The following is a 22894-nucleotide window of genomic DNA, read 5'->3' as shown; positions in this document are numbered from 1 at the left end:
AGACTTTACACTGAGATTTGTATAAAAGCACGTCTTTGAACGATTCACTTACCTCTTACTGACTAAACTAAATATGTGAGCATTGGGGAGAAAAATACAAGAATGTCGCTTTGGTAAAATAAATTACTATCAGCAACAAATCCACGGATAATTTCACAGTTTTGCTAACCAACGTTTGACGTATATCCTTGCCTGCTCACTGTTAGAACAATACATATTTCAACGTTTCCATAACTTAACTGCAATTGCGCTATGATCGGTGTCAACATTATCTGACGTGATGGAGAATGTATCACTTTGACGTCGATTAAGGTTCGTGCGATTATATTCCATTTCTCACGGGGTTTCTCTTTCCTTCACCGCTGTACTTTATTTAATTTGTTTTGCGTTTGTCGTCTTTGTGACCCCCAGGTCACACGTTGCAAATGAAGGTCTCCTGTCCTGTTGAGTTCCCACCTCGTTAAACGCAATCAACTTCAACCTGTGGTGCATGGGGCACAGGTTGGGAACCAGGGGATGGGAGTCACCTTGAACGGTGAGGTGCAACATTTTCTTCAGTGCGACAATAACGCACAACAGCTGACATTTAACCGCTCCTTGGAAGTGCCATCACCACGGCGCTTGTGCCAGGCTAGGTGCACTTTGAAGCCATTTGGAGCAGCAACGAATCACCACCAGGAGGTCACGGTCGAGACTCGGATGTTATGGGCTTAGGATACTTATATAAATGACTGAAGCGGACTTCTATAGTTTAGCTTAATCAAAGATTGGAACAAGTTAATATGTTAATAAGCAACTAGAAAAGGCCAGCAATGCAAAGCCAGCAAAGGAGTGGTGTGTTGCCAGAACCCACGCCCGGCCTTTTTATTCCCGCTGCTGATGACCGCACCGGATACTCATTTCATATGGGGCTAAATGACCAGATGCCCAGGAATGGGTCAATTAGCATCTATCACTGATATTGTGTAGACACACGAATGGAAACCAGGTCACCGAGATCCTAGTTTATTGAGCTAACCACTACGCCACCGCTCCCAGCCAGTGCAATGAGTAACTGTGTGTTAACGATACATTTGATACAACCTCGAGATAACGCAGACTCGCCAGGTCTGGCTCCCAGCGCCTTCTACATGTTTCCAAGGTTAAAATAATGTACTTGCGACGGATATCAATGTTGTAGCAAAAATGTGAACGAGTGGTGGATTACCGAGATGCTGAGGTCTCCCCGACGATGATGAAAGCCACCGGACGTCAGTGCACGGAACGGGGACAATGCAGAAACGTAGACGTCGTTTCATCACGTTTGGTCAAGGACACGCACATCCCAATCAGCCATCACACTCCCTCTCGCCCCCTCCACTCCACCCCGTGCCTCCCCCATAGCCCTCTCGTGACCCCCCCCTCGTGCCCTCTGTTACGGCCACTCATTCCTCGGCCATCGCACTGCCCTTGCCATCCAAACCACCCTGGCTTTGTAACCGCTTTTGAACAATGTAAAGCTCCTCTCGCAAAGAAGTGTGAGCCCTCTTGTGAAAGCAGAACCAGAACGGAACATGAGACCGGCTCGCCTCGCCGCGGCTCACACGCCGCCGGGGTCGTTCCCGCACGGCACCACGCGTGCCCTCGGCCAGCCGGCCCACCGGCGGGCAGCGCGCGGCACCGCCACCGCCCCCGCCACGGTCTCGCCCGTGCCGTCTCCACCGCCACCGCAGCACGGCACCAGCAGCTCGCACAGCAGCACGAGGAAGGCGAGCAGGTAGCAGGTCCCAGCCAGCATGAACGAGTAGTCGTAGTTCTTGGTCTGGTCGTAGAGGAAACCTTCGGTTGGGGGAATGGGTCACACGACGCGACGCGCACGCACGCGGTCAAGGACGATTGGCAAAGTCGCTGGCTGACGCGGCATTATGAGGTCGCAACTCGTTACACACAAAAGTGCGCCTTTTGGCGTAATCTGGTCCAACCCATGTGAGACTAGGCTCTAAGGAAAGCTGTCTCGGGTGTGGACCAATCAACTTCAAGGACAATGCACATCAGAGTTATGTTTTTTGTTTGCATTATGACTGCAGGTATTGTGGTCTATGTAAACATGACTCCTTGTAAAAAAGGTGTCAGTTTTGTTGCCAGATAGAAGGGTAAAAAAACAATTATCAAGTGTAGGGGTGTTACGTGGGGGGGAAACGGGCAGTTACACTGGGGTGTCTACATCCACGTCCGCTAACGGTTATCGCCCCTCGGTGGCAAGAGCCAGAGAGCTCGAGGCAGTCGTCGGGTACAGGTCAAGATGAAGAACCAGTGAAGACTGAAGGCCAACTAGCGAGATCTGGAACTCCCCTGACTCGCTGCCCTTGCGAGGGCCGAGCAGAGCAAGCCAGTGGTGCGACCTCAGAGCAGCGAGGTCTGATGTCCTTGTGAGGGCCGGACTCGTATGACTGAGGGTCGGAACCTGCGCCGAAGCTGGGCCAGATTAGTTAACCTCCTAGGAGGAAAGTCTGGAATAGTGGGGAAGTAGGCAGTTAATGTGGGCATTAACTGGGGAGCACTTCTCCTGATAAAGACCCGTTACCTCTTCAAGTGTTAGCGTCGTTACCCTGTTGTTACTGTATGAATTTGTAATAAATACGTGTTGCCTCCATCAACTTCTCCTGTGTCACATAAGCCCATTACACAAGTGTCTTCGAGGAATATGTTTATCGAATGTATTGTATCGATGCTGTGGCATAGATGACTTGTTTAGTCATGCTTTTCTTTTGACTTCGTTTTGGCTGTATTTTGGTACTTTGATCCGAATGCCCAATGCTATTGAGACTTCTGTTCTCGATGGGCTCTCTGCTGGTTTTCTGTCGAGGATATCTGTATGTCACTATATTGGTAGATGATTCACAATGCGTGCTGTGAGTTTTTCTCGCCTCTCTCTGAACGCCTCCTCAGATCTGCCAAAGCATTGAAGCTTCTTCACAATGTCAAGGCAATGCCACCCAAGAAGGTGAGTTATTACGGATAATTATAACGTACGATGATTTTATAAGTTATCTCAAAGCACGTATGGCATATCTATCAGTGTGGAGGTTTGCAGAGTGTATACTAGTCAATAAAGTCACGAAAGATTTAAATCGAAATTTAATATGGGTTCTGTATATCTTTGGAACCCTTTTTGCCAGTATTAAAATAATGAGAAAAATAATAGGTTCAACCCCAGCTACTGAGGCTTTGATATTTGCAATGCCTTTGTGCTGCTCCCATTTTCGCTGCCTCTGGTTTCACACTGGTGAGACGAGGCGATCAAGGAGCCGGCCTCTGGTGTAGTCCAATCAGTTTCATGGACAAGGGATACGTTACTATCAAAGCATGTTTGTTTGCATGCATTTTTCACCACAAGCGTGACCTGATGCCTAGCAATAGGTGTCAATTCGGTGTTTGAAAATCGTATCACCGGTATTATTGCAGGAAAGGGTCAAAGCCTATTGTTATTTTTCATCATCATGGATCTAGATCGCCACCTGCAGGTGAAAAATAATAACTTGGCTGGACGGCCTCACACATTTCCTCCACGACCAAAACTATCGGTTGTCTTTTGGAGCGACTGCCCCCCCCCCCCCCCCCGACAACCATAACCGTGTCATGTGTAGACTTCTCATCGCTGGTTGAGTGCCATCAACAGAGATTAGTGACGCACCGTCACTCATGTGAAGACAAAGGCTCTCACCTGAAGACGATTGCTTGTGTTGCGATCGAAACGTCGTGATTTTTTTTTCTTTGTGGCTTTACCGAAAGACTCATAGAATACAATAATCCACATTTGTTTTTGGGTTCGGCTACGTGGTAGGGTTTTGCCAAAATCAAAACCGAAATCTAAACGCGATAATAGTGTCGGCTGGTGCATGGTTAACATTTCAGTGATCGCCGAGACAGATCCGCCTGATATCAACCTCTGAACGTATCATGAGCTTAACCCTTTCCCCGTTCCGAGACGTCCCATTCACCGCCGAATCTCCGAACGTGCAAGTGGTTAGCGTTAATTTAATTTAGACAGGCATAGCGCCGCTGTTTTTAAAGACATTGCACTCACCGCAGAGAACTGTAGCGACACGACCGCCGCACATGCCATCGCACATGGCCTTGTAGGAGCCTCGGTACGGATCAAGTAATTTTTTAATTCAGATTCCATTTCGTTGACGTACGTGTAATGATGACGTACATGTACGTCACTGGAATGGGAAAGGATTAAGAGTCACTCTTGAACAATGAAACGACACATTGTTAAACTCAGTTTAATTAACTATTGATGCTATAGGCTATGGGACTTATGTATTAATGTTTACATGGACACTGATATGATAATGAGGTACTTAGTGATTCATATTCGTTTTTTGTCTTGGCCACGTGGTCGTGCCAATTTTTTTGTCATCAAATAAATGATAATTAATTATTGGCTAGAATCTGGGACCCTGAATCGCTCCACGTGTGCCCCCTTGTGGCCGACCGTGAGAGTTTGTAAGTGGAATTTGTGCCACCGCTGCACAAAACACAGCAAACGATAATCACCACTCTGAAGTCACTACATTCGCCCTTTATTTACCAGGTGAGAGCCCATTAAGATGAATGATCTCTTGTGAATAATGCCCTTTATTTAACCAGGTGAGATCCCATTCAGACGAATTGTCTGTTGTGAATGATGTCCTTTATTTAACCAGGTGAGAGACCATTAAGCTGCATTATCCTGTGAGTGACGTCCTTTGTTTACAGCAGGATAGAGCCCACTGAAATTAATTTAATATTGTGATTGATGTCCGAACACGTGATGAAGTTTCGTTGATGAGAAGTCATGGGACAAACCCAGGTGTTGTGGGTTTTACAGATTGGGGTTGATTGGTTCAAGCACCACCTGCACTCCGTACTCTGCCAACTCGCTGAATTGAAGCCGCATTACATTCTGCTCGTTTTCTTAATTGCTTCTCTGTTGGTGCTGGAGGGCTGCCACAGAGATAAACGGTCGCTATTCGCCGCCAAGTGCCGCCGTTGTCACCGCGGTGAGTGTTAAGGCTATAGGGGAGAAGCTTTATCTTTTTATATCCGTGTGTTATTCTCATTTCCTCAACTCACACCATCCCTTTGCGGCAGCATCCACACACGAGGGCGTTGCACTCGGCTGCGCTGTCCTTCGCCTGGCACGACTGATGGGAAAGCAATGTGGCGCGATCCGATGGCACCACCCGTTGACTGCACCGCCCTAGTTGCACAGGCCTCCAGCCGAGTCCGTTAAAATGGAGCTGTACCTGCCGCTGGAGGTCCGATCAAGCAGCCAAAGGCCCACAAAGAAGTTGGCGAGTCCGTTGGCGCTCTGCAGTCTCTCCATGCCCATGAATCCCACCTGCAACATGGAGGACAGGAGTCGGTCGCGGTGCCGGTTTACGAGAATGGACGAACATCCAACTGCAAGTTCATGGACGAAGCTCACGAGCCCTGTAAATAAAATAAATAAAAACAAATAAATAAAATCACGACGTTTCGGGCGCAACACAAGCGTCCCTCAGTTTTAAAACAGCCTGCATCAGCAGCTTGTGTTGCGTCCGAAACGTCGTGATTTAATTGATTTGTTTTCATTTCTTTTATTTTTTACCTACGTGACTTTATCGAAAAACCAAAGAGTATGAATCCTTGCAGTCACGAAAGCTTCAAATCTAGAATTAAGCCCTGTAAAGTTCCAGTGACTAGGCCGTGAAGCTCCATTGGTCTATGTGTGTATGTTGAACTTCTTTTGCGCCGTACAGTAGCCAACCTCGCTAATCGGAGGTGTGGGAGAAGGAAAACAAACTAAACACAAAAAGCAGTTTTAAAAGAAATTCGTTTTCAGTCTAGAATTAAAAGTAGCGAGGCCTGCTAAACAGGCGCTATTGGCTGCTTCAGAGATACGTGATGGGGAGCAGGGGGCCAGTGAAGAAAAAAAAATTGTCGTGGGTTCGATCCCGACCCTGACACCTGTATATTTGGAGTTTGCATGTTCTCCTCGTGGTCGGGTCGATTTTACTCCGGGTCCTCCAGTTGTCCCCTCCACACTCAGAATCATCATGCCTTCAAAAGTATTTGCCTGCTATAAATGTCCACGTGTTAACCCACTTCCTTGAGCTATCATTTGTGGCCAGGTCACTGCATAGCTCAGTGGGCCTTAGCTGGCAAAATAAAATGAAAAGTTTTAATAAATAGTAACATTATTATAATTGCTACGCTTGTGAATCCACGAATGCCTCACTGAGTTTCATGACCGGTTTTCAGGAGGTGCCCACCATGTCTTTGCAGTAGGGGCGGCAATGATTGCTACGCGTAATCCCACTTGAGTAATTTGCGAGAAACTTGTCCGAATCTGGCGAACGTGGACCATGACCGCCGACACACGCGGCGGACCTACACTTGCGAACGACGTCACGGGGATCTTTGGCGTCCGCAGTGACGCAGCCGTCACGTAATCTTTATACTCGCGGGAGTAACACACCGCAGTATTAACCAGGGCGGCCGCCGGATTCGACCCGCGAGCCTCCGGAACGAGCGACGAACGCGCTACCGCTAGGCCGCCATCGCCTGCACGAAACAACCTCCGATTAGCACGGTCGGCCACGTACGGTGCGGAAGGAGTTCAACATGCATAGAGCCATACGAAACGTACGCATTATACAATTTATACGAGATGCCCCCACAGCACTGGGGTTTACGAGCACGTGTCGCTAGCGCCGTCAGAAACGACCTGGGGAACAAAGCGGGCAGTCAGGGGGAGTGCAAGTGACACGGCGGAAGAATATCCCACCAGCACGGGAAGAATGAGAGCCATGTATCCCCCGCAGAATGCGGCGAAGCAGATGGCGTAAATGAGCAGGCCGGGGAAGGTGGTGGCAAGTGGAGACAGCAAGTTGGTGGCGCAGCACAGCAGCAGGAAGCCACGGTAGTAGTGAGTCTTGCGCATCCAGTTCTTGTCGGCCACCCAGCCCGACAGCAGCTGGGCCACCGTCTCTGTGGCGCCTGCCAACAAGTTAATGGGGGGGGGGGGGAGGGAGTGGCAAGGGGAGTGAACGGATGCGATCAGACCCAGGAATTTGGACTAAAATTACAAAAAAGATGTCATATTTAGTCATTTGTTTTACGAAAACGGCCATTAAATTTCCTTGGGGCTCCTCAGTGTCCCAGTGGCCCCTAGCCCTCACGACGACAATCCACCTTAGCTCCTACACATGAGCTCATTTCATCGCTCCGTCTCCCCACTTGTCAGCCTCTGGGACGCGTTCCACCCCATCATATCGCACACACCCAGCAACGAGACGCAACGAGGTGGAGCGCCAGCCCACCTGCGACGGCAATGATGATGGACACATCCATCGGCTCGACGCCCAAGTCCTGAGCCTTGGCGGCCAGGTGGAAGTACGGTATGAAGTACGCCAGCTGACTGAAGAACACGTTGCCCGTGTAGATGACGAACAGCGGGTTGCACAGCAGCGAGAAGTCCAGCAGCCTCCGGCGCTCCTTCGCCGCCGCCGCTCTGCTGTCGTGGCTGAGCTCCTTGAGGTCTACGCAGCCGGCGGCGTCGTCGTCGTCGACGCAAAACATCTTGCGTTTTCCCCGCGTCGGAAAGGAGGCCTCCGCGGCCGCGTGCGGTTCGTGCTCCGGGTCACGGCCGCTGCGGCCGCTGTGGCCGCCCGCCTCGGGGCTCCTTGACGCCACGCTCATCATCACCGCCGCGGCCTCCCCGTCCCTCCCGGACGAGGAGGGCGGTCTGCGGGGCTCCGCGTTTTCGTTGGCGTCGTGGACAACTGCCGGCTCCGTCTTCGTCCGCGAGCCTTTGAGGAGTAACGGCCGCAGCAGCATCCCCGTGGGGACGAGGTTGAGCATGACCCCTCCGAGAATCAACAGAGCACCTGGAGATCGGGAGAAAGAAATAAAACGAAGGAAATGGTGCGATGGGGACCCAGCGGAAGGGCGTTTGCTGCTCCCCACTGGGCCACATCTTGGAGCAACCCCACTGAACATCGTATTCTGTGCGACCGTTGCTCACGGGCCATAGATAAGACCGGCTGTGCGTGTCACACGATAACCATGAGATGTCTACGTTACAAAAAGCATTGGTATATCTCTTGTCATCAATCGAGCACTCTGTTGCCTCAGGCTAATGATGCTGCGAGTTGGGCAAATTGAGAAGCACGCACCTACATACAAAGACAAATAGCCTGTGACAGATTGTTGGAGCAAGTGCTGTTAGCGAGCCCCTATAAAGGCCGGCATGGCACACGAGGGGGTGGGTGGCCAGCACCACGCCTGGCCGCCTTTGTCTCCCCAGTGGCGATGTTCACACACCGCACCATGTACTCATTTGAGGCTGAGTCGACCTAGGGGACCGGTTCAGATAATCGTCACTGGGTGTTGGCCGTGAGCGGGAATCGAACCCGGGTCGCCGGGTTTATAGCGCAGCGTGGCGCTAACCACTACACCACCACTCCCCGCACACACACACACAAAGACACAGACACACAAAGACACACACACAAAGACACAGACGCACACACAAAGACACAAAGACACACAGACACACACACAAAGACACACACACAAAGACAAACGCACAAATACACACACGCACAAAGACACACACACACAAATACACACACGCACAAAGACACACAAATACACACACACACACATGCACGCACCCCTCCAGTGGTAGGTTTCCAGCAGCAGCTGTGTGAACGGCGCCAGCACGAAAGTGAGGCCCATGCCGGATCGCGAGACGGAGTACGCCGTCGAGAGACGCCGCTTGAAGTAGCAGGCGACCATCACGGTGCCCGACTGGTACAGCAGCGCATAGCCCAGCCCTGCACGGCATCACAGGGGCCACAGGGGCCAGGCATCACTCGCTCGCTCGCTTCGCCACCGTCCCCTAACGCTCTACTCATCAATGGTCACCGAGTGAGAGAACGTCAATGACAAAAGTCTCCGCGTGTTCAAAGCCTCTTGACAGATTGTTTGGGGCAAGTGCTGTTAGCGAGCACCAATGAAGGCCGGCACGGAAGACGAGCGGGTCGGTGGCCAGCACCACGCCCGACCGCCTTTGTCTCCCCAGTGGCGATGTTTACACACCGCACGAGGTACTCATTTGAGGCTGAGCCGAGCTCGAGGATGCCCAGGGACCGGTTCAGATATTCGTCACTGGTGTTGGCCATGAACGGGAATCGAACTCGGGTCACCGTGTTCATGGCGCAGTGCGCGAAGCCCGCACACGTGCACACACGTGCACACATGTACACACACGTGCACACACATGCGGAGTGTGGCGAGGGGAGGGAAGAGAATGGGCAATTTAGAAGAGGTTGTGAGCTTTAAGAGAGGAGCGAATGGCGGTTCAGGAGGTGAACTTATGAATGTACAAGTGAAGATGTGGGGGTGGCTGCTATTTTTAAAGCAGCCCGAGTAGTCAACCGTCAAAAAATTAACCCGTAAAAACAAAGTTTTTCACTATAAATCCTTTATATGCGTGGCGGCTAGAGTCCTCTCGTCCTTTGGCTTGAGATGGCTGGCACCTATGGGTCAGATGAATGGCTGCCACCATTAAGCAATTGGTAATTAAATATAATTTATTTTTTCATAAAAAGTATAACATTTTGGGAAAAAAATTTGACGAAAATATTCGATTGGATCACGGGAAGTGGGTTAAAAAACGACCGAAAGATTTGCACGGTCGTAAGCACGCAAGCAAGCACGCAAGCACGCAAGCAAGCAAGCAAGCACGCAAGCACGCGAACTTAATATAAAGGATTTCAAAAGAAGTCCACTCTAATTTTTCAGACAATCAATTCACTTGATTCCAGATCGATTTCATTTAGACCCAGGTGACCACTCTATGAGATGGCAATACCATCCTGCAAGGGAGACCCACCTTTCATAAGCACAACCTCGATGACATATAACCTGCACGCCATCAGCTCGAGCAAACAGAGCAGCGGGCGAGAGGCTGCCAGTGGCTGATGCTGCGCGTCTCAGTCACGAAATGAAATCCATTTCGCTGGGCAGAGCCAATGAGATGATATTTCAATGACCTTTCGATTTACATCAGTTGTAGCTTGATTTATGTTTTAACGACTAAGGGAGGCCAGGAAGATAAAAGTTGTTTTTATCATTCAACATCAAGTGAAGTGAAGTCAAGGGGTCTCCCTGCTCCAAAGAGAATGTCACGTGGCACAGCGGTGGCACATTCACTGCTTGTTGCAGAGGTTCGCCGTTTAAGTGTCCGACGGGGAGAATCTACGCGAGTGGACTTGGGCTCGTGTGGAAATTCCACATTTCAATTGCTAGCATCGTCTCCATGCACGATATCCGGAAGCCACTGCAGCAATGCACTTTTAAATCGTCGAAATTGAAAACTCCTAAGAACAGTTGTTGCGTGTGTTTAGTTTGTTGCCCTTTCGTTTGTAGTCCATCCCCCGCAACTCCGATTAGCGCGGTTGACTACGTACGGTGCGGAAGGACATTCAACGTGCACGCATTCGTCTTCTCTATGGCGGCGCATTGCCACCATGCCCGGTCGAGTTGGTGTCCGGTGCTCGTACCACGACCAGACCCAGTGGCAGGTAGAGGAAGAGCAGACTGCCGGCCCAGAGGCTGCCGATGAAGCCAGCCGCCACCACCAGCGCGCCGAGCACGGCACCAGCGCGGTCGCCCACTTTCCCGCACACAACCACGGCCACTGGGCCTGCGCCACAAAGACAAAGGTCCCCTATATAGCAGACTGTTGGGGCAAGTGCACTTCGCGAGCACCTCTGCCATCTGGCTTTAGGTGATTACGGTACAGCATAATTGTGGACAAGCAAGATGCGCTGCCTTGTTCAACGTATTAACATCAGCAAATTCTATCTAATTGCTACAATAAACGCTTTAAAAAACACCACTGCCAAAATAGCCTGGTAAGATTTTGATTGCAATGTTCTATATTTTTGTAACGTTTACATCTAAAGTTGAGGTGGTAGACCAATGCTTGTTTGCACGCTGCATTGTGACCTTGAAACCCAGATGTTTATTATTATTTGCCGAGTGATATCTGAAGCGAGTGCCGAACGGTATCTGAATTGGTCATGGATCCATCTTCTCACTTCACGAGCCCCGTGCTTACAAGAATGGTGAAGTGTAATCAAACAATCCTATTTTAACCAACACGGCGTGGGGAGGCCTTTGTCCAGCAGTGGATTGACCAGGGGCTGTAAAGATTACATTTTAATATTGATGCCCGTGCAGCTGCATTAGACGCAGATATACCGTGTGTATGTTGAACATCTTTCGCACCGTACGTAGTCAACCGTGTTAATCAGAGGTGCGGTGCGAAATAAAAAAAACTAAACGCAAAAACAATTCTAAGGAAATTAGTGGACAATCTAGATGATTATTTAAATGTACAAAACTCCAGTGGCTTCCTAATATCGGACGGAAGAGCGTTCCAGACGGTCGCAGAAGTGCATCTGAAAGGGCGCGATGCGGTGATCGTCTTTGTTCGATAGCTAGCCAAAATCTGCTGCTGCGAGGATGACCGGAGTTCGCGTGATGATTTATACTCCTTGACGAGATCCGTGGGGTATTGTGATTCGTTTGTGGCATACCGTACCTCCAATAAGACGAATGCTGGACATGATGGAGCCAATCCAGCTCAATTCCTCTGACGTGCCCCCGAACTCATCCTGTAGGGCTAGGAAGAGGAGGCCAAACGACTTGAGTGATCCCATGACGAGCACGTTCACCTAGGCGGCGGGAAAACACAGGGACACGGTACCAAGGGGCAAAAAAAACAAACGTACGACTTACTACGACCAATGTTTTCACGGTTGTGCCATCCAGCCCTCTGATGCGCTTACCGATTGTACCGCGTGTTGTTCGTCACAATGTCCGGCGTTTCGCTTACGGCTTCTCAGAGCTTCAGGAACTGAAGAAGCTTGAAGAAGCTCCCATCGCAAGGAGCGGAGAGCTAAACACTAATTTATTTGGCAATACTTTTGATGATGATGATGATGATAATGATGCATGTTTCAACCGTGGCAATGCCATGATTACGTTCCATTTCTTTGATAATTACTAGTCAACTATTGTAGTGGGGAGCTCGGCGAGATTGAAGGATAATATATTTCAGTGCGTGGAATTTACTCCCTTGTGATGTAATGAATTTTAATTTGATTAGTTGTATGATTATATTATTGCACAATAAAACATCACGATCCTGTGGTGTGATGGCACTCAAGCTGATGTAATCACACAATCTCCTGCGCAGATGTCCTCTCCACTATGCGTCCCTTCCTTTGGCTGTCACCCCTTCATTTGCAACCACCAGCTGTCAAACCCCTTCGAGCGATGGCAAAGGCATTCATAATTGTTAACACCTTTCTCAGAAGCACCCATGCAAATAAAAAATACATTCAGAGTATCTTTTGAAACTAAGCCCTCTTTTCAGAATCTTCATCCGAATCAGTATTTATCCTGGAGAAATCAGACGAGCTATGACGCTCCTATTCACAGATGTCCAGTGACATATAACACTTCTCACTGCAATATACAGGGTGATTAAAAAAAACATGTTAACACTTCTGAGAATTTGCAACAACACCACAAGAAATGTGCCTCCAGGCTCTGGAGACCACCTGGAGAAGATTCCAGGCACGTGTTGACAATGATTGCAAATAAGTGAAGACTCTTTGACTTTTTGAAGCTATTAACATACATTTGTTATCATGTTACAGTGTCGATTTAAAGCTTTAGTGACTGCAGGGATTCATCTTCTTGGTTCTTTCGGTAAAGTCAGGTAGAAGGGAAATAATAAAATAATAAATGATTCTATTATTTGACTATATTATTTTATTATGTGTTATTTTTATTATTTTATTATTTCCCTCCTACGTGACTTTACCGAAAAAACCAAGAAGATGTTACAGTGTATTATCCGTTCTTTTTCCATTAAAAACGATAGTCCCATATAAATGTTACAAACAATTTAAGCACCCTGTATTGCATCTCGTTACACTGTGTGCGCTAGTGGTTCAGATTATATGCAGCCCTTCTCGCTGAACCTAATCTGGCTTTTTTTTATTCGCATGCACCCGTATCTCGAAGCCAGAATATCGTTGTTGCTGGCTCAGTGCTGATGTCAGCATTAACTCCCTGCCCTGTCCCGCCTGAGCCGCCCAGCCACCTCTTACCCGTCAGGAAGAAGTTCTTGAAGGTCTGCCAGTGGTCTCTCATCGCGCCAGACGGCACTAACGTGAGTTTTGAGGCTGGCACTGCGCTGCAGCATTCAAGCAGATGGAATGCTGAAAAACCCCAAGAGGCGTGCATTTTGAACAGCAAGCTTCGTCGTGGGCCGTCCGCCAAGGTTTCCGTAACATGCAAAATGTTTAAGATCGTGTTTCAACTTACTGCGGTTTTATTAATCGATTCTTAATAGCGAAATGTTGCTGAGAGTTGAACACGTAGGAGGCTTTCGCGACCTATATCATCCACAATAGCGTTTGTTTGGGTTAGATCGCGTGTAAATATATAAATGTGTCGTTAAACCCGCCACCACCCGACACAGCCAACTAGTAAGGGTTGTCACGTAAACAGATCGTGGCAATTCGTTACTACTACAGCACACCGGTGTGTTGGAGAGCCAAGCCACAACATTTACAATCTGAGTACGACGTTTCGCCAGTAATTATAACTAGCTTCATCAGGCGACAGCCAGATTTGTGGAGAAATCCTCCTGTTTCGTTCCTTAAATAGAGGGGTAGATGTGATGCCATCAATTGTGTGCTCTTCTTGCGCGAAGTTGGGGGGGGGGGATTAATGAATGCATATAAATGACTATGGGTATCCATTGCTGCAAATTATTGCATTTTCATTTCAACGTTTGTCCCGAATTCCACCTGATTCGTTCCCTATTTAGAGGCGTAAAACTAAACAGGTGGACTTCTCCACAAATCTGGCTGTCGCCTGATGAAGCTACAATAAAAACGGACCAGAATTTGTTTGTATAGTTTATCTCCCCTTGGTGAAATTAGTTACCCAAGTTTTTGTTGTTCGAGATTTATTCGGGAACAGAAGTGCGGGGTAGCAGAGTGGGAGTTCAATTCCTGGCTAGGGCGAACATACATTTTTGATGTTTTTTTCCACAGTGAAATTGCAAAAACAAAAAAACACTATCACAGCCTCATTACATTAAGCATTTGCATCATCTGGTTGTGTGTAAACTGCATAGGTGATCACATATGTAGACTAACGAAGGTATAATGATAATTGGTCATGAGTTAAAATTCCAGAGGCTTTATAACTCATGTGAATGTGAACACATCTCAAGAGTTTGTCTTTGGAGAGGAAGGCATGAGGGTTTAGGGAGGTATAATCAAGGGATTTTAAAGTTTACTTTGTTTCGCCAAGTTAGAATTCAAGAGACCAGGATAGTTTAATTTGCTAGAGGTACCTGGGTCACCAAAATGAGAAGTGCAAATTAAAATAAGGCAAATCACGAAGCAAGTGTAAATCAGCACACAAACATCTGTGCAGCATGAAGAGTCTATAATCTCCATATACATTAAAGGCAAAGTTGTGAATGTGTGTCTGTTCAAAATGTTTAGCGTACTTCCCGACATGCAACAAACTTGAAATTTGCCATGTGGGTACTTTCCAGACTGTACATCATGCTAAAATTATTATTTTTAAATTAACCCGTAAAAAAAAGTTTTTCACTCTAAATCCTTTATATGCATGGCGGCTAGAGTCCTCTCGTCCTCTGGCTTGAGATGGCTGCCACCTATGGGTCAGATGATTGTCTGCCAGCATTAAGCAATTGATAATTAAATATTTAAAATGTTTTCCCTAAACAGTGTCAAATTTTGGGAAAAAATTTTCACGAAAATTAATTGTCACGCACAACGAGTCTGTGTGGAAAATGTCAGCTCGATTGGATCACGGGAAGTGGGTTAAAAAACGACCGAAAGATTTGCACGGTCGTAAGCAAGCACGCAAGCACGCAAGCACGCAAGCAAGCAAGCGAACTTAATATAAAGGATTTAAAAATACCAATGAACTAGCATTTAAACAGACAATATGATGGGAATCGTTTTTAAAGTCGGAGAAACGTTATCGACGCATTGGGGATTAGTGATGGTAGGTAGGGACAATTATATAACGGTGAGAAAACAGCAGCAAGAAAACGGTAAATCGTAGGGTGTGAGTAGAGTCGACAGCCTAAACTTGAAGTTTGTCAGCAGCCAGGATGGCCAGGCAACTACTTTTTTAAATGATATATAAATCTAGGGGAAAAAAACCGAATGTGGTATTAAATATGTCAAGGCATTCCCACACAAGGAGTGTGATTGTAGTAATGAGCTGCAAGTGGCTTAGTAGCTCCTTTTTTGGATTATTGTCCTGTCTGGGCAATGGCACGCTTTAGACATCAAGGCCAAAACCGAGTCTTTAAAGGAGCAGACTCCCAGTCTGTGGACCGGAGCATGCGCTGTATATTATCTCTCATTAAGTCACAGTTAAGACATGTTTTTATTAGGTCTGAACATTCGCAAAAACGACACGAGTGGTACACTTCCAATGCATCCAGAGTAATAATTTTACAGTTGAAGGCGCAGCCCTGCAATTGCTTGCTCACACCACTGCCGTGGGAAGGGCCTCTACTAGAGGAGAGCTCCCCTCTAGAGTGCAATTTGACCAATTCTTCCACACTTGCCAGACTGTCCTGGAAAAACAACAGGTGTGAGTGAGTACCCATAATTTACCCCACTCCACGCAGCGACCTGCCAGTCGACTCACTGTGCCGAACCCATCTTCACTGCTGGGTGGACAGAGGCTGGTTGGGGTGTGGGTGGAGGAGATGTAATAAACTTGCCGCCGATCCGGCGACTTCTTGGCTTTGTCATCCTTCCTCCCCGCACCTCCGATTAGCACGTTGGGATACGTATGGTGCGAAGGAAGTTCAACACGCACACATAATGACCACGGCGGCTACCCCCCCCCCCCCCCCCGTGTGCTAATTTCATTCAATGAAATTACTTCGAAATGCGCTCCTCCTTACCCACTCTGACGAGACAATGTTCGCCCTCGCAATCTCACACCGCTCCCGCATGCGTTGTTGTCAGAGGACGTTTCAACAGCGCCGTGAAAAAAAAATTAAGAAAAAAAACCTGTAAGAGCGAACGAAAAATAGACGTGAATTATATTGTGGTCACGCGTGACTCACTGTAAAATAACACATTTAAGGTTTACAAAAGCGGAGATTTGTAATTGTTGGACATCTTGGACGATGCCAGAGAGGACCCTATTGCAGTAAAGTGGTTTGTAAACAGTGGCCATGTTTGCGTGGTTAAATCCAGCTCGGCAATACTTTCCCAGCCCTCATTGTGTATTTTTCCACGTGAACATTTACAAATGGAATTATTTTGACTTTCATGGCCGAGAGCACATACATAACTGTTTTTATCTGCATCAGCATTACCACGTCTGTTTGGATGCAGACCACAGTTTCAGAGCAGAATGTTTTGCCTCGCCATCCAAATTACAATCACCATATTCATCAGTGATAATTAGATTATAATGTAATAGGTTACGTCGCTTTCCATTTAAAATGTTGCAACGAATTTGTTCACGTTACATCCATTACAGTTTGTCCAATTGTCTCCATTGCCTCGACTTCCTTAATCTACTCACTCTCCTCTCCAGTAATTGCATTCTATTTTATACCTTTAGAATCTTAAAATTAATTACCTTCTTTACTGAACTGTACTAAAATGTTGTATTACATCGAGAGTAAATCCACAACATAATTTTTTTTTAGTACGACGTTTCGCTGCTATTTGCATCCAGCATCATCGGGCGATTTTGCCAGAATTACTAATTGGCTGTGTCGGGTGGTGGCGGGTTAACGACACATTTATACCTTCTTGGTTCTTTCGGTAAAGTCACGTAGAAGGGAAATAATACAATAATAAAAATAAAACACAATAAAATACAATTCTCATGACGTTTCGGCCACAACGCAAGCAGCCGTCCTCTGGTGAAGAACATGTCTGTCGGAAAGAGGATGGCTACTTGCGTTGTGGCCGAAACGTCGTGAGAATTGTATTTTATTGTGTTATATTCTTTATTTTTTTTATTTTTTCCCTTCTACGTGACTTTACCGACAAAACCAAGGAGATGAATTCCTGCAGTCACGAAAGCTTTAAATCGACACATTTACAGTATACTGACGCGATCTAACCCAAAAACACCTCTATTATGAATAATATTGGTCACAAAAGCCCTCCGTGTCAAACATCGCAATGCCTTCTTTGTTTTATTTGCTAATCCAACCCGACCACATCTATATGTATAAAAGGGAAATTTGTGAATGTTTGTCTGTTCGAAATGTTTAGCATACTTCCCGACATGCAATAACCTTGAAATTTGGCATGTGGGTAGCTTCCAGACTGGACACAATGCAAAACGTATAAAAATTGTCTTTTGTAATTTGGGGGGCGGGGGGGTGCGCAATAATCGATATATTTTGCACGCAAGTGAGCAGTGACGTCACATCTGTGATGTCACCCGCATGCGGCAGTTTTACGCAGTGTGCCTGCTGACGTCACCCCCCCCCCACCCTCCGCGTAGGCTTTCAAGATATCAATTGATATCAATTGATATCTTGAAAGCATTTATGTAGCTCCTACATATGTAGTAGCTCCGCACTCTGCATTTTCAAGGGCCCCGCGCTAAATGCTTTCAAGCTATCAATTCCAGTTCAGTGATTTTGCACTTGCTCTATTACAATAGTACTCTACTGCTTTCAACTTTTATAAATGCCTGGCTAGAAAACAAATGAAATAATACAATTACTTTACTATGCAAGTAAAAAATGTGTGTTTTAATATTTATGTTTTTATATTTAGTGTCCCTTTATAACATTATACAGGCCCCGCACTAGCTTAGTCAGGCACTGCACAGCACGATGAGCCTGGTGGCCGAAATTCAATTCCCAGTCATGCACAAACCTGCACTGACCAGCATGTTGAAGTATGGCTACACAACTATCTTGACCAGCACGGCATAGGGAACCCTTCATCCAGTAAATTGTTACGTATTCATTCGAGAGTGTTAATTATTAAATTTAACTTGCACGTTCTCGTATTGATATGTACTTGGCAGGCAATGCACACTCGCATAATGTTATGTACAGTCAGTCCTATGTTAAATTCTTAAACAAATTCTTCTTCTTTAGTGCTGCCTAACGGCGTGTGCGACTTCACGATGATATTGGTCCCGGTCTAGCACGGCGTGTAGAGTTTGTGCTGTTGTTAATTGTAGCCATGTTTTGATGTTACTGAGCCATGGCGTTTTTGGCCGTCCTGGTCGTTTTTCCCTTCGATTTTCCCTTCCAAGATTTGCTTTAATAGCTGGTATTTGCGGCCATCATCGTAAGAGATCAGAGATCAATTCCACACTTAACATATAAAACACTTCCGCATTCACATACATTACCTACCACATTAACACATTAATACTGGTAGGAACCTCCTGGTTACACCAGCCCACAGGGGATTACTGTGTCCGTCGTGCAGGGAGGGGCTGGGTGGAGAGGGAGGGGCTGGGTGGGGAGGGTGGGGCTGGGAGGGGAGGGTGGGGAGGGGCTGGGTTGGGAGGGTGGGGCTGGGTGGGGGGTGGGAGGGGTGGGGCTGGGTGGGGAGGGGCTGGTCACCCCGTGGTGCGCTTATAAAACTCAACGTTTAACCTACTCACGCCGGCTTGTGCCCGCCCTCACAGTCGGCCTAATTTGCGGAATACACCACGCCGCCGTTGACCCTGGCCATTGACCGAGCACCCCAACGTTCCTACCAGCTCCCTCCGCAGGAATGTATTAAAGAAGCGCCGAGGCCCATAATGTTGTCAGTCGTTAAAACAATGGGCAAGTCTCTTAAAAAGCACCCACCTCTGTCCACCCATCCCTCCAGCAGTAAGAATGGGTACAGCCACAGTTGATGGGAGATTGGCTAAAACGTGGTTACACACATCTCTTCCAAGACATCCGGCCAGCACGTAAGATCGGCCAAATGCCCTCTGAGGTGGCCCTCGGGAGCTCTCTCTAATGGAAGCCCTGATGCCAGCAGTGGCGTGAGCCAACAGTTTACGTGCAGTAGCTTTGAAGTTAATTATTTGCCTATGAAAATAACGTCATTGAATGATCATCTTGGCTAACATTTCCATGTGTTGAGATAAATCAAGCCAAGCTGCTGTAACAAAAAAAAACACATGACCACGGTCTTCACTAACACTGCCTTGCAAAAGACAACAAACATTTTTTTTGAGTCAACGGCCTATCTATCTAAAAGGTGTAAAGGGCAAGAGAGAAAATCGGCAGCCACGTTGAAGAGGCAAAAATGGTAGTTTACAATCCCCCGCGGGTGTTTGTGGTTGCCCTGCACGGCTCTCTACTGTGCGCGTGTTGCTTGGCATGATCCAACGTTTTGGTCTCCGTGCACGAGATATTGGCATCGCTGTCAACCCACACGGTTTAGCCCGTAGTCTTGTACAGGGGAATTGAGTTTTCAGGTCCATATGTCGTTACAGCCGTTTCAATACGGGCAACAAAATAAGAAAAAAATGTATATTCTTGGTTCTTTCGGTAAAGTTACGTAGAAGGGAGATAATACAATAATATAAATATAAAACAATACAAATTATAACGACGTTTCGACTGCAACACAAGCAATAATCATCAAGTGTGAGAAATCCACAGCAAGAAAATGTTCTTGCTGTGGATTTCACACCTGATGACGATTGCTTGTGTTGCATTCGAAACGTCGTGAGCATTTTTATTGTTTTATATTTTTCTTATTTTATTATCTCCCTTCTACGTGACTTTACCGAAAGAACCAAGAATATGAATCCCTGCAGTCACGAAAGCTTTAAATCTAAATATTTTTTTGTCTATTTGTTTGTGTTTCTCCCTTGTGATGGGACTTTGTAGGATGAACGTTGAGATGTATAAGGGACACGAGGTGACCAGTAAGGTCTGCATTGGTCTGTAATAAGGTAGGGCACTGATAAGGATGAACAGGTATGGAATCAACGCCTCAACAAGCTCCAGATTCCGCACGTGGAGAAGCTCCCCACACTTGCAGCGAAGCGTCGGACACCATGCCGAAGCGCACGCGGTACAACCAGAACACGCACCGGAGGGCAATGCATTTGACAATGTTGAGAAGCTGCAGTTTGTCAATGCTATTTTCCAATCGCAGTTTTTATGTTTTTCCCACCTTGAGCATTGGGCAGTGATCAACTCTTCTTTGGTTTTTTCGGTAAAGTCACGTATAAAAATAAAATAATAAATTAAATAATTTTATTTTTATACGTGACTTTACCGAAAAAACCAAAGAAGAATTCCTGCAGTCACGAAAGCTCCAAAATTAAGAGTGATCAACTCTGTTGGATGGCCCTCATCTCATGAAATGTGACACAGGTCAGCCTACATAGCACAAAACCACCGTCAATATACCGGCGAGCAATAGACATGTTTTATTTATCCAGAGGTGAGATAACTGGCTGAGTCAACCTCCATCCCGGAGTTTACCTTGCAACATTAGGATTGCAAGTCAAGCAGCCGTACCGCAGGGACATGGGGACAGATCTCTAACATACTGTACAATACGTATGTCTGTAATAAGCAGGGCATTACAATCTCACTCAATATAATTATCTGCAATGCTGCTATGCTGGCTTGTCACGCAATTTGATGAATGGTGCATTATTTATGTAGACAGTTTCTCTCGGGGAAAGTTAAATGTAAGTTACCAGATGTCCTTCAGGTAAGCACCATTCGCATACATTCTTTGCACGCTGTAGCACTCAGCACCGTGATGGCAACATGAGGCACGAGGGATGTGTGGCTTTGGCCAAAATATAACGCATATAAAAGCATTCCTGGCCTTCCGGGCTGAAATTGATAATTATCAGGCCCGGTGTTAACGGAGATGCACATCACGGCCCTTGTCTCCGCGTTCGCACTCCACCGCTGGTGCAGCTTCCTGCAGGATCAACAACAGACGGCAGTGAAACGGGGGAGAGGAGTTCTTAGTTCTTACCACGAAAAAGTTGAGCACGATCATCCAGCCCCATCCTCCATCCGGAGGATCCTCGGTCGTCCGCGCCTGTGGACGCCGCTTGCGGAAGAGGGACATTCCAGAGGCCACCTCGGGATGAAGTCCCTACGACTCAGACGGACACACGCACAAAAGAGGCAGCAATAATGAACACAACGACGCAGTGGGGACAATAAGTGTGAATGCAACAACAATAAAACAAAATTCAGCATTTAAACTTAGCCCCCCCCTCCCCCCCCCGAAATACCACGCGTCCACTGCTGAGCCAGAGCTGAGGCTCGCAAGGCAACACACCTGGGGTCGCCTCTCGTCGCAGCACTTTTGTGCTCACACACTGCACACACACGCGCACACACACACTGCACATACACACACGCACACACGCGCACACACACACACTGCACACACACACGCACACACACACACTGCACGCGCTGCACCGGGTGCCCATTCGAAGCTGTTCGTCGATTCACAGCAAGGCGAGACTCCAAGGCTGACCGCACCTTTCCCCGGCTGCACGATCGCGCACGGCGCCAGGGATTGAACCCGGGGCTCGCATTGAGACTGCAGAGGGCAGCCGTGCTCGCCCGCGGGGTCACCAACTCCAATGCAAGGCGACCGATGTTTGTGCGGGTTGTTTGTCGCTCACGCTCGCCTTACCGCCACCCCCGTCCATGCGCGGCTGATTTGTTCACTGGAGGATAAAGTCTTTGGCGGAGTCTGTTTGGCTCCCTTTTGGCTGCCGGGCACAGAGTTTTACAGAGTTGGCGTCCGGCCCAAGAGGGCGTGCAACGAACGATAGCCAACGGAAAGTGGGGGGGGGGGGGGGGGGTGAAATGTGGACTCTGTGAATAACACGAAAAAAAGAGGGTTGCCTTTGCAATCTTGCTTCCCCATTGCAAAATCCAAAAAGCCACTTCAATATTGTACAATCGTGCGCAAAGCATGCCACTTCGCAGTGCCTGGCCACAACGAATGCCCAAGCCACCAACCGAAAAATGTTTAACTTGTAAAGTACGGGGTAAAAAAAGGTGCAGCAGCCCTGCACACGATTTGCTTTCATCACTGCTGGCAGAAGGGCCTCCACCAGAGGGAGCTCTTGAGCGCCCCTCTAGATCAGCAGCTCGCAACCCTTTTGAGTGTGCGGACTTCTTCTCTGCAACCTCTCAGCATATCGCGGACCACCACCACACGCTACTAGTTATTTGAAATTGCACATTCCTTTGGTGAGGATGATATTTTATTTTTCTTCTTGGTTCTTTCGGTAAAGTCACGTAGAAGGGAAATAATAAAATAATAAAAATAAAACATAATAAAATAATTCTCACGACGTTTCGGCCACAACGCAAGCAGCCGTCCTCAGGTGAAGAACAGGTCTGTCGGAGAGACAGCGTCTGAATGTTTTATTTTTATTATTTTATTATTTCTCTTCTACGTGACTTTACCGAAAGAACCAAGAAGATGAATCCCTGCAGTCACGAAAGCTTTAAATCGAAAATTATTTTATTTTCTTATTATTCTTTTCCACGGACTCCCACAGGTTTGGGACCGCTGCTCCTTCGAGGGTATTTGGTTTTTCCATCAAGATGGGCAGACATCGTGGAAGAGACGAAGTACCCACAGTTTACCCCACCACACAATTGTTTGACTTGCATCCGACTGGGATTATTGCACACAGCGTTGAAATAGGGTGTTTTTTTCTGGAAGACTTTGCTGTTTTTTCCAGGATTCTTCTGTTGCGTGTAGTAACTTTAAGATGTTACTTGTTC

General features: G+C 47.3%; 1 protein-coding gene and 1 pseudogene across 1 annotated transcript in view; one reads left to right on the top strand and one right to left on the bottom strand.

The window, feature by feature from the left end:
- LOC133342581 (macrophage mannose receptor 1-like) overlaps positions 1–22894 on the top strand; it is a 163094-nt gene that overhangs the window by 99607 nt on the left and 40593 nt on the right. The gene's annotated exons all lie outside the window — the stretch shown is intronic.
- LOC133342494 (monocarboxylate transporter 5-like) lies at positions 1450–22723 on the bottom strand (annotated as a pseudogene).

The sequence above is a fragment of the Lethenteron reissneri genome, chromosome 15 (assembly GCF_015708825.2).
Source record: "Lethenteron reissneri isolate LAM-NWPU_2019-01 chromosome 15, ASM1570882v1, whole genome shotgun sequence".
Lineage (NCBI taxonomy): Eukaryota > Metazoa > Chordata > Hyperoartia > Petromyzontiformes > Petromyzontidae > Lethenteron > Lethenteron reissneri.
This window is presented reverse-complemented; position numbering and strand designations above follow the sequence as displayed.